The following is a 12,717-nucleotide window of genomic DNA, read 5'->3' on the forward strand; positions in this document are numbered from 1 at the left end:
TGACGACTTAGAAAATCCACTTCCCAGTTTTCTACTCCTGGAATGTAAATCGCCGATTGATAACAAGAGTGGGCCTCTGCCCAACGAATTATCTTGGATACTTCTATCATCGCTAAGGAACTCCTTGTTCCCCCTTGATGATTGATATATGCCACAGTCGTGATGTTGTCCGACTGAAATCTGATGAATTTGGCCGAAGCCAACTGAGGCCAAGCCTGAAGCACATTGAATATTGCCCTCAGTTCCAGAATATTGATTGGAAGTAGAGACTCCACCTGAGTCCAAACACCCTGAGCCTTCAGGGAATTCAAGACTGCACCCCAGCCCAGTAGTCTGGTGTCCGTTGTCACTATCACCCATGAGGGTCTGCGGAAATAAGTCCCCTGGGACAGATGATCCGGCGACAACCACCAAAGAAGAGAGTCTCTGGTCTCTTGATCCAGATTTATCTGAGGAGATAAATTCGCATAGTCCCCATTCCACTGTCCGAGCATGCACAGCTGCAGTGGTCTGAGATGAAAGCGGGCAAACAGAATGATGTCCATTGCCACTACCATTAGTCCAATGACCTCCATACACTGAGCCGCTGATGGCCAAGGAATGGACTGAAGTGCTCGGCAAGTATTTAGGATCTTTGTTTTTCTGACCTCTGTCAGAAATATTTTCATGTCTACCGAGTCTATCAGAGTCCCCAAGAAGGGAACCCTTGTCCGTGGAACTAGTGAACTCTTTTCTATGTTCACCTTTCAACCGTGAGTTCTCAGGAAAGACAATACTATGTCCGTGTGAGATTTTGCCTGAATCAGAATATCGTCCAGATAAGGAGCCACTGCTATGCCCCGCAGTCTGAGAACCACTAGAAGAGACCCTAGAACCCGAAGGGAAGAGCCACGAACTGGTAATGTTTATCCAGGAAGGCAAACCTTAGAAACTGATGATGATCCTTGTGAATAGGGATATGAAGGTATGCATCCTTCAAGTCCACGGTAGTCATAAATTGACCCTCCTGGATCATTGGTAAGATTGTTCGTATAGTCTCCATTTTGACTGATGGAATTCTGAGAAACTTGTTTAGACACTTGAGATCTAAAATGGGTCTGAAAGTTCCCTCTTTTTTGGGAACCACAAAAAGATTTGAGTAAAATCCTTGCCCCTGTTCCAGTTTTGGAAAGGGACAAATCACTCCCATGGTAGAAAGGTCTTTTACATAGCATAAGGATGCCTCTCTTTTTATCTGGTCTACAGATAATTGTGAAAGATGAAATCTCCCTCTTGGGAGAAAATCCTTGAATTCCAGTTGATACCCGTGGGTCATGATTTCCAGTGCCCAAGGGTCCTGAACATCTCTTGCCCAAGCCTGGGCAAAGAAAGAAAGTCTGCCCCCTACTAGATCCGGTCCCGGATCGGGGGCCGCCCCTTCATGCTGTCTTTGTAGCAGCAGCAGGCTTCTTGGATTGTTTACCTTTATTCCAAGCCTGGTTGGATCTCCAGACTGACTTGGATTGAGCAAAATTCCCTTCCTGCTTTGTGGAGGAAGAGGAAGCAGAGGGTCCTCCTTTAAAGTTTCGAAAAGAACGAAAATTATTTTGTTTACCCCTCATTTTAACAGACTTATCCTGAGGTAGGGCATGGCCTTTACCTCCAGTAATGTCAGAAATGACTTCCTTCAATTCAGGCCCGAATAGGGTCTTACCTTTAAAAGGAATAGCTAAAAGCTTAGATTTTGATGACACATCAGCAGACCAAGATTTGAGCCATAACGCTCTACGTGCTAAAATGGCAAATCCTGCATTTTTCGCCGCTAATTTAGCAATTTGAAAAGCGGCATCAGTAATAAAAGAATTAGCTAGCTTGAGAGCCTTAATTCTATCTAAGATGTCATCTAATGGAGTCTCAACCTTCAGAGACTCTTCTAGAGCCTCCAACCAAAAAGCTGCTGCAGTACTTACTGGAACAATGCAAGCCGTAGGTTGTAAAAGAAAACCCTGGTGAATAAATAATTTCTTTAGAAGACCCTCTAACTTTTTATTCATAGGGTCTTTGAAAGCACAACTGTCCTCAATAGGTATAGTTGTACGCTTAGCCAGGGTAGAAATAGCTCGCCTCCCTCCACCTTAGGGACCATTTGCCAAGAGTCCCGAATGGCGTCTGATATAGGAAACATTTTCTTAAAATTATGAAGGGGAAGAGAGAACGGTATACCTGGTCTATCGCATTCCTTCTTTACAATTTCTGAAATTCTTTTAGGAACTGGAAAAACATCAGTGTAAATAGGCACCTCAAGATATTTGTCCATCTTACACAATTTCTCTGGTGGTATCACAATAGTATCACAATCATCCAGAGTCGCTAAAACCTCCCTAAGTAACATGCGGACGTGTTCAAGCTTAGATTTAAAGGACACTACGTCCGAATCTGTCTGAGATAACACATTTCCTGAATCTGAAAGTTCTCCCTCAGACAGCAATTCCCTGACCCCCAACTCAGAGTACTGTGAGGGTACATCGGAAATAGCCAATAAAGCATCAGAGGACTCAGTATTCACATTAATACCTGACCTACTGCATTTACCCTGCAACACTGGTAATTTAGATAATACCTCTGTAAGGGTAGTTGACATAACTGCAGCCATCTCCTGCAGAGTAAAAGAATTAGACGCACTAGAGGTACTTGGCGTTGCTTGTATGGGCGTTAAAGGTTGTGACACTTGGGGAGAATTGGATGGCATATCCTGATTCTCTTCAGACTGAGAATCATCCTTAGACACACTTTCTTCACCTAAAATATGCAAGATCTTGAGAAAGCCCCATTTGAAAGGGGTGAAATGCGTAGAAGGACTGTGTATTAATATAGAACCTGCATCTGGCGATATCCAAAGATTTGAGCCCGGACGAGTTTCACTCTGCGTACGAAGTACTAAAGTGCAGAGAGCGAACCGAGGGTGGTCAAGAAGGAACAAGTCAACTTACAGTACTTGCGCAAGTATTAAACTATTTCTACAGGTGATCACAGCTGATCGTGACCGGTGACATCAGGCGCTTTGCTAGCAGCACAAGGACTCCCGGAGAACTACAAGCTGCAAAATCAGACAGTGCTGCAGGTGAGAGTGTTGTACTTAGAAGCAAGCTCGTACACCAAGGCGTTAAGATTATTACACTTCAGCGAAACCGCAAGCCATATGAACTGTATGTGCACACATATTTTATCATCTTTATGTGATTTTAACACAACTGCTTAGACTGTGGTCAGTCCAACTTTAACACATTATTGACTGTGGAAACCTCAATTAATAGAAATTTGGTGAACAGATTGCCTGTATAAGGAGCACCACTCGTATATAAACCCATTTTAAAGGAACTTTAAAAGGAAATCAGCCATAAAATTATAAGAAACAATTTGCAATCTCCTGCTCCCAGTTTCATTTGGAGACGTACTTGTTCTAAAAGGACACTTTATTGATTTATTTGTATGGATTGATTATTTATAAATTTGTGAGATAAGGGTCTTTTTAAAGGTTTTACAGTTATAAAACTAAGGATTGGAATTAATTGATTTAAATATTTGAATTATTGAATGAATGAGTGTTATGAATGAGGTGTGTTGAAATGTGATTAGACTTTTAGATTTTGCCTATATCAATTTTTAAGATTGTAGAAACCATTAATAAAACTGTTTTGGTATTCACCTTTTAGCGAATCCTTTCAAGCAAAATCAGTGAAAAAGAAAAAGTTTCTAACTGTTTTATTTTATTTTATTATATTATATCTATTTTTTTCCCATATCTTAAAGCACCATCTACATATTTCACTTTTGACCGTTCTCCACACTGAAGATCTCTCTTACACTACCTTCAGGAGCTCTGTGGGAACCAACATGGATCTTAGTTACAGCTGCTAAGATCATCAACCTCAGGCCAAAAATCTTCTTCCATATCCCCCTGAGGAAAATAGTGCACACCGGTACCATTTAAAATAAAAAACTTCTTGATTGAAGAAACTAAAACTAACACCTCACTTTACCTCTTCCTAGTATAACACAGGCAAAGTGAATGACTGGGGGTGGAGGTTAAGGGAGGGGCTATATATACAGCTCTGTTGTGGTGCTCTTTGCCACTTCCTGTTAGCAGGAGGTTAATATCCCACAAGTAAGAATGAAATCCGTGGACTCGGCATATCTTTGCAAAAGAAATATAATCTAAATCTGTCTAAAAATGACAGGGTGGGCCGTGGACTCGTCATATCGTAGAAGAAATTAATTTATCAGGTAAGCATAAATTTACTTTTCTTCTACAAGATATGACGAGTCCACGGATTTCATCCTTACTTGTGGGATACAATACCAAAGCTACAGGACACGGATGAAAGGGAGGGACAAGACAGGAACCTAAACGAAAGGCACCACTGCTTGAAGAACCTTTCTCCCAAAACCAGCCTCAGAAGAAGCAAAAGTATCAAATTTGGAAAATTTGGAAAAAGTGTGAAGAGACGACCAAGTTGCAGCCTTACAAATCTGTTCAACAGAAGCATCGTTTTTAAATACCCATGAGGAAGCCACAGCCCTAGTAGAATGAGCCTTAATTCTATCAGGAGGCTGCTGTCCAGCAGTCTCATACACCAGATGGATGATACTCTTCAGCCAAAAAGAAAGAGAGATAGCCGGAACTTTCTGATCCCTATGCTTTCCAGAAAAAACAATGAATAATGAAGATGATTGACGGAAATCCTTAGTTGCCTGCAAGTAAAACTTCAGGGCACGGACCACGTCCAGGTTATGCAACATACGTTCCTTCTTAAAAGAAGGGTTAGGACATAATGAAGGAACAACGATTTCCTGATTAATATTCTTATTAGAAACAACCTTAGGAAGAAAACCAGGTTTGGTACGTAAAACCACCTTATCAGAATGGAAGATAAGATAAGGCGAATAACATTGTAATGCTGAAAGTTCAGAAACTCTACGAGCAGAAGAAATAGCAACCAAAAACAAAACTTTCCAAGATAACAACTTAATATCTATGGAATGCATGGGTTCAAACGGAACCCCTTGAAGAACACCAAGAACTAAATTCAAACTCCAGGGTGGAGCAATTGGTCTAAACACAGGCTTAATTCTGGTTAGAGCCTGACAAAAAGACTGAACGTCTGGAACATCTGCCAAACGTTTATGTAACAAAATTGACAATGCAGAAATTTGGCCCTTTAAGGAACTCGCTGATAACCCTTTCTCCAATCCTTCTTGGAGAAAGGACAGAATCCTGGGAATCCTAACTCTACTCCATGAGTAGCCCTTGGATTCACACCAAAAAAGATATTTACGCCATATCTTATGATAGATCTTTCTGGTGACAGGCTTACGTGCCTGAATCAAAGTATCAATGACCGCATCAGAGAATCCCCGCTTAGATAAAATCAAGCGTTCAATCTCCTAGCTGTCAGCTGCAGAGAAATTAGATTTGGATGTTGGAAAGGACCTTGAATGAGAAGGTCCTATCTCACTGGAAGTTTCCACGGAGGCAGAGAGGACATCTCCACTAGATCTGCATACCAAATCCTGCGTGGCCACGCAGGCACGATTAGAATTACTGAAGCTCTCTCCTGTTTGATCCTAGCAATCACCCGGGGAAGGAGAGGAAACGGTGGAAACACATAAGCTAGGTTGAACGACCAAGGCACTGCCAAGGCATCTATCAGTTCGGCCTGAGGATCCCTCAACCTGGATCCATATCTTGGGAGCTTGGCATTCTGTCGAGACACCATTAGATCCAACTCCGGTCTTCCCCATCTGAGAATCAGTGAGGCAAACACCTCCGGGTGGAGTTCCCACTCCCCCAGATGAAAAGTCTGTCGACTTAGAAAATCCGCTTCCCAGTTGTCCACTCCTGGGATGAAGATTGCTGACAGATAACAAGAGTGGGCCTCCGCCCACCGAATTATCTTGGATACTTCTGTCATCACTAAGGAACTCCTTGTTCCTCCCTGATGATTGACGTAAGCCACAGTCGTAATGTTGTCCGACTGGAATCTGATGAATTTGGCCAAAGCCAATTGAGGCCACGCCTGAAGCGCATTGAATGTTGCCCTCAGTTCCAGAATATTGATTGGAAGTAGAGACTCCACCTGAGTCCATACACCCTGAGCTTTCAGGGAATTCCAGACTGCACCCCAGCCTAGTAGACTGGCGTCCGTCGTCACTATCACCCATGAGGGTCTGCAGAAACACGTCCCTTGGGACAGATGATCCGGCGACAACCACCAAAGAAGAGAGTCTCTGGTCTCCTGGTCCAGATTTATCTGAAGAGATAAATTTGCATAATCCCCAGTCCACTGTCCGAGCATGCACAGTTGCAGTGGTCTGAGATGATATCGAGCAAACGGAATGATGTCCATTGCTGCTACCATCAATTATCTCCAGCACTGAGCCACTGATGGCCGAGGATTGGACTGAAGAGCTTGGCATGTATTTAGAATCTTTGACTTTCTGACCTCCGTCAGAAAAACCTTCATGTCTATAGAATCTATTAAAGTTCCCAAGAAGGGAACCCTTGTCTGTGGATTTAGTGAACTTTTTTCTAGATTCACCTTCCATCTGTGAGCTCTCAGAAATGCTAACACTGTGTCTGTATGAGATTTTGTTAGATGATAAGTCGACGCCTGAATCAGAATATCATCCAGATAAGGCGCTACTGCTATTCCCAGTGGTCTGAGAACCATCAGCAGGGACCCTAGAACCTTTGTGAAGATTCTGGGTGCTGTGGCCAATCCGAAGGGAAGAGCCACAAACTGAAAATGTTTGTCCAGGAAGGCAAACCTTAGGTACTGATGATGATCCTTGTGGATAGGAATATGCAGGTATGCATCCTTCAAGTCCACGGTAGTCATATATTGACCCTCCTGAATCATTGGTAAAATTGAGCGAATGGTCTCCATGTTGAAGGATGGGACACTGAGAAACTTGTTTAGACTCTTGAGATCTAAAATGGGTCTGAATGTTCCCTCTTTTTTGGGAACCACGAAAAGATTTGAGTAAAACCCCTGCCCCTGCTCTAGTCTTGAAACAGGATGAATTACTCCCATAGCAGAGAGTTCTCCTACACAACGTCAGAACGCCTCTCTTTTTATCTGGTCTACAGACAATCGTGAAAGAAGAAATCTCCCTCTTGGGAGAAAACTTTTGAATTCCAGTTGATACCCGTGGGTCACGATTTCCAGTGCCCAGGGGTCTTGAACATCTCTTTCCCAAGCCTGGGCAAAGAGAGAAAGTCTGCCCCCTACTAGATCCGGTCCCGGATCGGGGGCCGCCCCTTCATGCCGACTTAGTAGTAGCAGCGGGCTTCTTGTTTCCCTTCATGCCGACTTAGTAGTAGCAGCTGGCTTCTTGTTTTGTTTACCCTTGTTCCAAGCTTGGTTGGGTCTCCAGATGGACTTGGCCTGAGCAAAATTCCCTTCCTGCTTTGTGGAGGAAGAGGAAGAAGAGGGTACTTCTTTAAAATTCTGAAAGGAACGAAAATTATTCTGCTTACCACTCATTTTAACAGCCTTATCCTGAGGTAGGAGATGACCCTTACCACCAGTAATGTCAGAAATGATTTCTTTAAAGTCAGGCCAAATAGGGTCTGACCCATGAAAGGAATAGCCAAAAGGTTTGACTTAGATGACACATCAGCAGACCAAGACTTTAACCATAACGCTCTACGCGCCAAAATGGCAAATCCAGCATTCTTAGCCGCCAACTTAGCAATTTGAAAGGAGGCATCTGTGATAAAAGAATTAGCCAGCTTGAGAGCCTTAATTCTATCTAAGATATCCTCTAAAGGAGTCTCAGTCTTAAGAGACTCTTCTAGGGCCTCAAACCAAAGCCCGCCGCAGTTCTAACTGGTACAATGCATGCCATAGGTTGCAAGAGGAAACCCTGATGAATAAACATTTTCTTTAGAAGACCCTCTAATTTCTTATACATAGGGTCTATGAAAGTGCAGCTGTCCTCAATAGGAATAGTTGTATGCTTAGCCAGGGTAGATATAGCTCCTTCCACCTTAGGAACTGTTTGCCAGGAGTCCCAAATAGTGTCAGATACAGGATACATTTTCTTGAAATAAGGAGAGGGAGCGAACGGGATACCCGGTCTGTCCCATTCCCTCTTAATAATTTCTGCAATTCTCTTAGGAACCGGAAAAACGTCAGTGTAAGCAGGCACCTCTAAGTATTTGTCCATCTTACACAACTTCTCTGGTGGTACCACAATAGGGTCACAGTCATCCCGAGTCGCTAAAACCTCCCTAAGTAAAAGACGGAGGTGTTCAAGCTTAAATTTGAAGGACATGACGTCCGAGTCTGTCTGAGGTAACGTACTTCCTGGTTCCCTAACCCCCAATTCAGATCCCTGAGAGGGTACATCGGAAATAGCCAACAAAGCATCAGCATTAACATTGTCCTCTGTCCTACTGTGTTTACCCTGTAACACTGGCAACTTAGATAACACCTCTGTAAGGGTAGTTGACATAACTGCAGCCATATCCTGCAGAGTAAATTAATTAGACACTGTTGAAGAACCAGGCGTCGCTTGAGTGGGCTTTAAAGGTTGTGACGCTTGGGGAGAAGCTGGCGGTACACCCTGATTCCCTTCAGCCTGAGAATCATCTTTACACACATTTTCTTTACATAAAATTTGTGCTTTGCATTGTAAGGCAGTCTCAGTACACGAGGGACAAAAAATCAGAGGGGGTTCCACAGTGGCATCTAAACACATAGAACAAGGAGTTTCCTCCTCACTGTCCGACATGTTAAACAGACTAGTAGTACTGATAATAGTCGTACCTTGTTAAATATTGAGTTTTGATTATACTAACAAAACGAAAAAAATTAATACCAAACAAAATTGTACTGCGCCTTTAAATTTTAAAAATGCAACTATTTTACTGAAAACTGCAAAAACACTTATTAGCCTGAAAAAAAACCTATTTTAATGTGCCTAAAAACACTCTTTAATATTGCATCCACTTGCAAGATATGCCCAAACACAATATTATCACTCAGAACATAAATTTTATTATATAATCAATTTATTGGCCCCTGCACCATGCCACAGCTCTGCTGTGGCGCCTACCTGCCCCCGGAATGAACCTGTTGTCCGGATATATAGAAAGGATTTATCGAGTGCAGACTTAAGCCTCCAGCCTCTGCTATCTATGCGATGGCAATGAAGACTGCGCAACGGAGCACGCAAAAATAGGCCCCGCCCATTGTGGGCGTACTGAATCTTGGCTAGGACCCGCATGGGTCGAGGTGCAAACAAATATGCCTGACAAGAAAAAAATAAAAATATGTGCCCCTCTAATGCAGACCAAAACCCCTGCATCCATCACACCATAAACCACATTAAGTCTCCCAGCGTCAAGCCCAAACATAAGCCACCAAGGTCTTTATTACTTCTGGCCATAAAGTAAATAAACTAATAAAGGGATTTCAGGTACACCATATTTCCATTTTTCTTAGTGCATACTGCTTACCCTTCCCCATATGGGGGACAATGTCATCCTGTTCTGATATATCAAGTCTCCCCAGAAAACAAAAGACTGAACATACCTCCATGCTGCTTGTAGCAAGACACCGTTCTCCACACTGAAGATTTTCTTACACTACCTTCAGCTGCAGTGTGGGAACCATATGGATCTTAGATAATGTTTTCTAAGATCATCAACATCAGGGCAGAAAAACTGACGATTTCCCCCTGAGAAAAATAGCACTCTCTGGCACTATTTTAAAATAAAAAACTTCTTGATTGAAGAAACTAAACTAACACCTCACTTTACCTCTTCCTATTACTAACACAGGCAAAGAGAATGACTGGAGGTGGAGGGAAGGGAGGAGCTATATATACAGTTCTGCTGTGGTGCTCTTTGCCACTTCCTGTTAGCAGGAGGATAAATCCCACAAGTAAGGATGAAATCTGTGGACTCGTCATATCTTGTAGAAGAAAACTGCTTCCGAAGAAGCAAATACATAAAAATGGTAGAATTTAGTAAATGTATGCAAAGAAAACCAAGTTGCTGCTTTGCAAATCTGATCAACTGAAGCTTCATTCTTAAAAGCCCAAGAAGTGGAAACTGATCTAGTAGAATGAGCTGTAATTCTCTGAGGCGGGGCTTTACCCGACTCCAAATAAGCTTGATGAATCAAAAGTTTTAACCACAATGCCAAAGAAACGGCAGAAGCCTTCTGACCTTTCCTGGAACCAGAAAAGATAACAAATAGACTAGAAGTCTTCCTGAAATCTTTAGTAGCTTCAACATAATATTTCAGAGCTCTCACCACATCCAAAGAATGTAAAGATCTCTCCAAAGAATTCTTAGGATTTGGACACAAAGAAGGGACAACAATTTCTCTATTAATGTTGTTAGAATTCACAACCTTAGGTAAGAATTTAAATGAAGTTCGCAAAACTGCCTTATCCTGATAAAAAAAATCAGAAAAGGAGATTCACAAGAGAGAGCGGATAATTCAGAAACTCTTCTAGCAGAAGAGATGGCCAAAAGGAACAGCACTTTCCAAGAAAGTAGTTTAATGTCCAAAGAATGCATAGGCTCAAATGGAGGAGCCTGTAAAGCCTTCAAATCCAAATTAAGACTCCAAGGAGGAGATATTGATTTAATGACAGGCTTGATACAAACCAAAGCCTGTACAAAACAATGACTATCAGGAAGTTTAGCAATTTTCCTGTGGAATAAAACAGAAAGAGCAGAAATTTGTCCTTTCAAGGAACTTGCAGACAAACCTGTATCCAAACTATCCTGAAGAAACTGTAAAATTCTAGGAATTCTAAAAGAATGCCAAGAGAATTTATGAGAAGAACACCATAAAATGTAAGTCTTCCAAACTCAATAATAAATCTTTCTAGAGACAGATTTACGAGCCTGCAACATAGTATTAATCACTGAAATATAAAAATATGTAAGGGGCGCCCTTATACAAAAGGCTAGGTCGGAAAGATAATTAAGTAGTGAGGGTATGTATAAAAATATTTAATTAGTTACAAGACATATATAATATAATATTAAACTCATAAAAACAATTTATAAAAACAATTTCAAACATGGATCCATGGTACAATATTAAAAGCAAAATAATACATACAAATACGATTTACAAACAATGTTGATATATCGTAACAGATACAATATGGATAAAAACAACGTAGAACTAAAATCAACCGCTCTAGGGTCTGATTAATACAGGTATAAAAATAATTAAATAAGTGATGGTAAATGAGTGCTGAAACAATAATATGACCTCAAGGGAGTGAATAAAATAAAATAAATGAGAAAGTTTATGTGAAAAACTAAAAATTAAATGTCTGATGGTTATTCAATGTTCCAAATAGTCCAACCTTGTAATAAAAAATCTGAGTGAGAAATAGTTCCAAGTGAGAAAAAAAGGCGTGTAAAAACAATTCTTCAAAAATAATCCTTAATAAGATTTCAAGCCAACTTGGTGATATTGTGCAAAAATGAAGATAAAAAATATAAGAAAAATGTGAAAATATCTTTAAATGAAGTCTTGGTGGTTCTCAGTTATAAACAAAAAATCCAAAACCTGTGAAAAGAAAATAATACAACATAGAGCAGTAACGTTTAGTATAAACTCTAGATGATTGAAATGTGACTCAACATATATGCCAACGCGTTTTGGCCCACCAGTAGGGCCTTTTTCAAGACTGATATATGGTTATAATGGTGCTTCCTTTATACTACCTTAGCTTACCCAATTGACGCCAAATGTGTGTAAAATTGTGCCAATTTTGGTAGCCCTATGACCCGGATGTTGATGTTGTGACCGGATGTGTAAAGTGAAAGAATGAGGCACTATTTTCATTGGTCGATTATATAGATGTATATTATATTAAAAAATAAAAATATGTCCCTTTATAAGTGCATACTTCCTTCCTAAATAATTGTTGTTCATTAGTTATTCGAACTTCTCTTTAATTCCGCTATCATAATTTAAATATATTAAAACCGGAAGCGTGATTTTTCGTTAAACCGGATGTGTATCCAGTGTGTGTAAAAACCGGAAGTGAAGGTTTATCGTCAAACCGGAAGTTGTCTAGAGTTGGTAAAAACCGGATGTTGTCATATATTTATCGTCACCGGTCCCAAACTCGATGATATGGAAAGGATTACTTGGGGGCACATTATTAATGGGACCTCAATAGTCTTAATGATGTTTACCAACATCAGGTAGTGGGGGATACTGATTTCACCAATCTGTAGTTGATATGTTTGAATTAAGGGAATGTGCCTTAACTTCCGGTTTACTACTTCTAGTAAGCCTATGCTGTAAAAATTAATATATGAGGATACTGATGTAAATGTGCTCCTCAATTAAGCAGAACCTCGTTCAATAGTTGTGATAAACAAAAATTGTAGTATAATGACTGTATCTCATATTAGTTGTGTCAGAAACCTTATATCCTAAGGACATTCAATGTGTTATTTAGCTCCATATCTATGTGGTAAGTAATAGATATGGGAACTATGTCCCTGTTATAAAATCCAAATATATATATGATATTGAGCAGATTTTGCAAATCCAGATCGTCAGACAGATCAAGTAAGGGCGGTTCCTATTAATTAATATAAGGTGTATTACCTGTATAATGTGTCTCAAGGTAAAAATACACTAGGGGTGAAAACCACTATAGACTGATCAGAGACTAGGAGGT

Source organism: Bombina bombina, chromosome 1, assembly GCF_027579735.1.
Source record: "Bombina bombina isolate aBomBom1 chromosome 1, aBomBom1.pri, whole genome shotgun sequence".
Taxonomy (NCBI): Eukaryota; Metazoa; Chordata; class Amphibia; order Anura; family Bombinatoridae; genus Bombina; species Bombina bombina.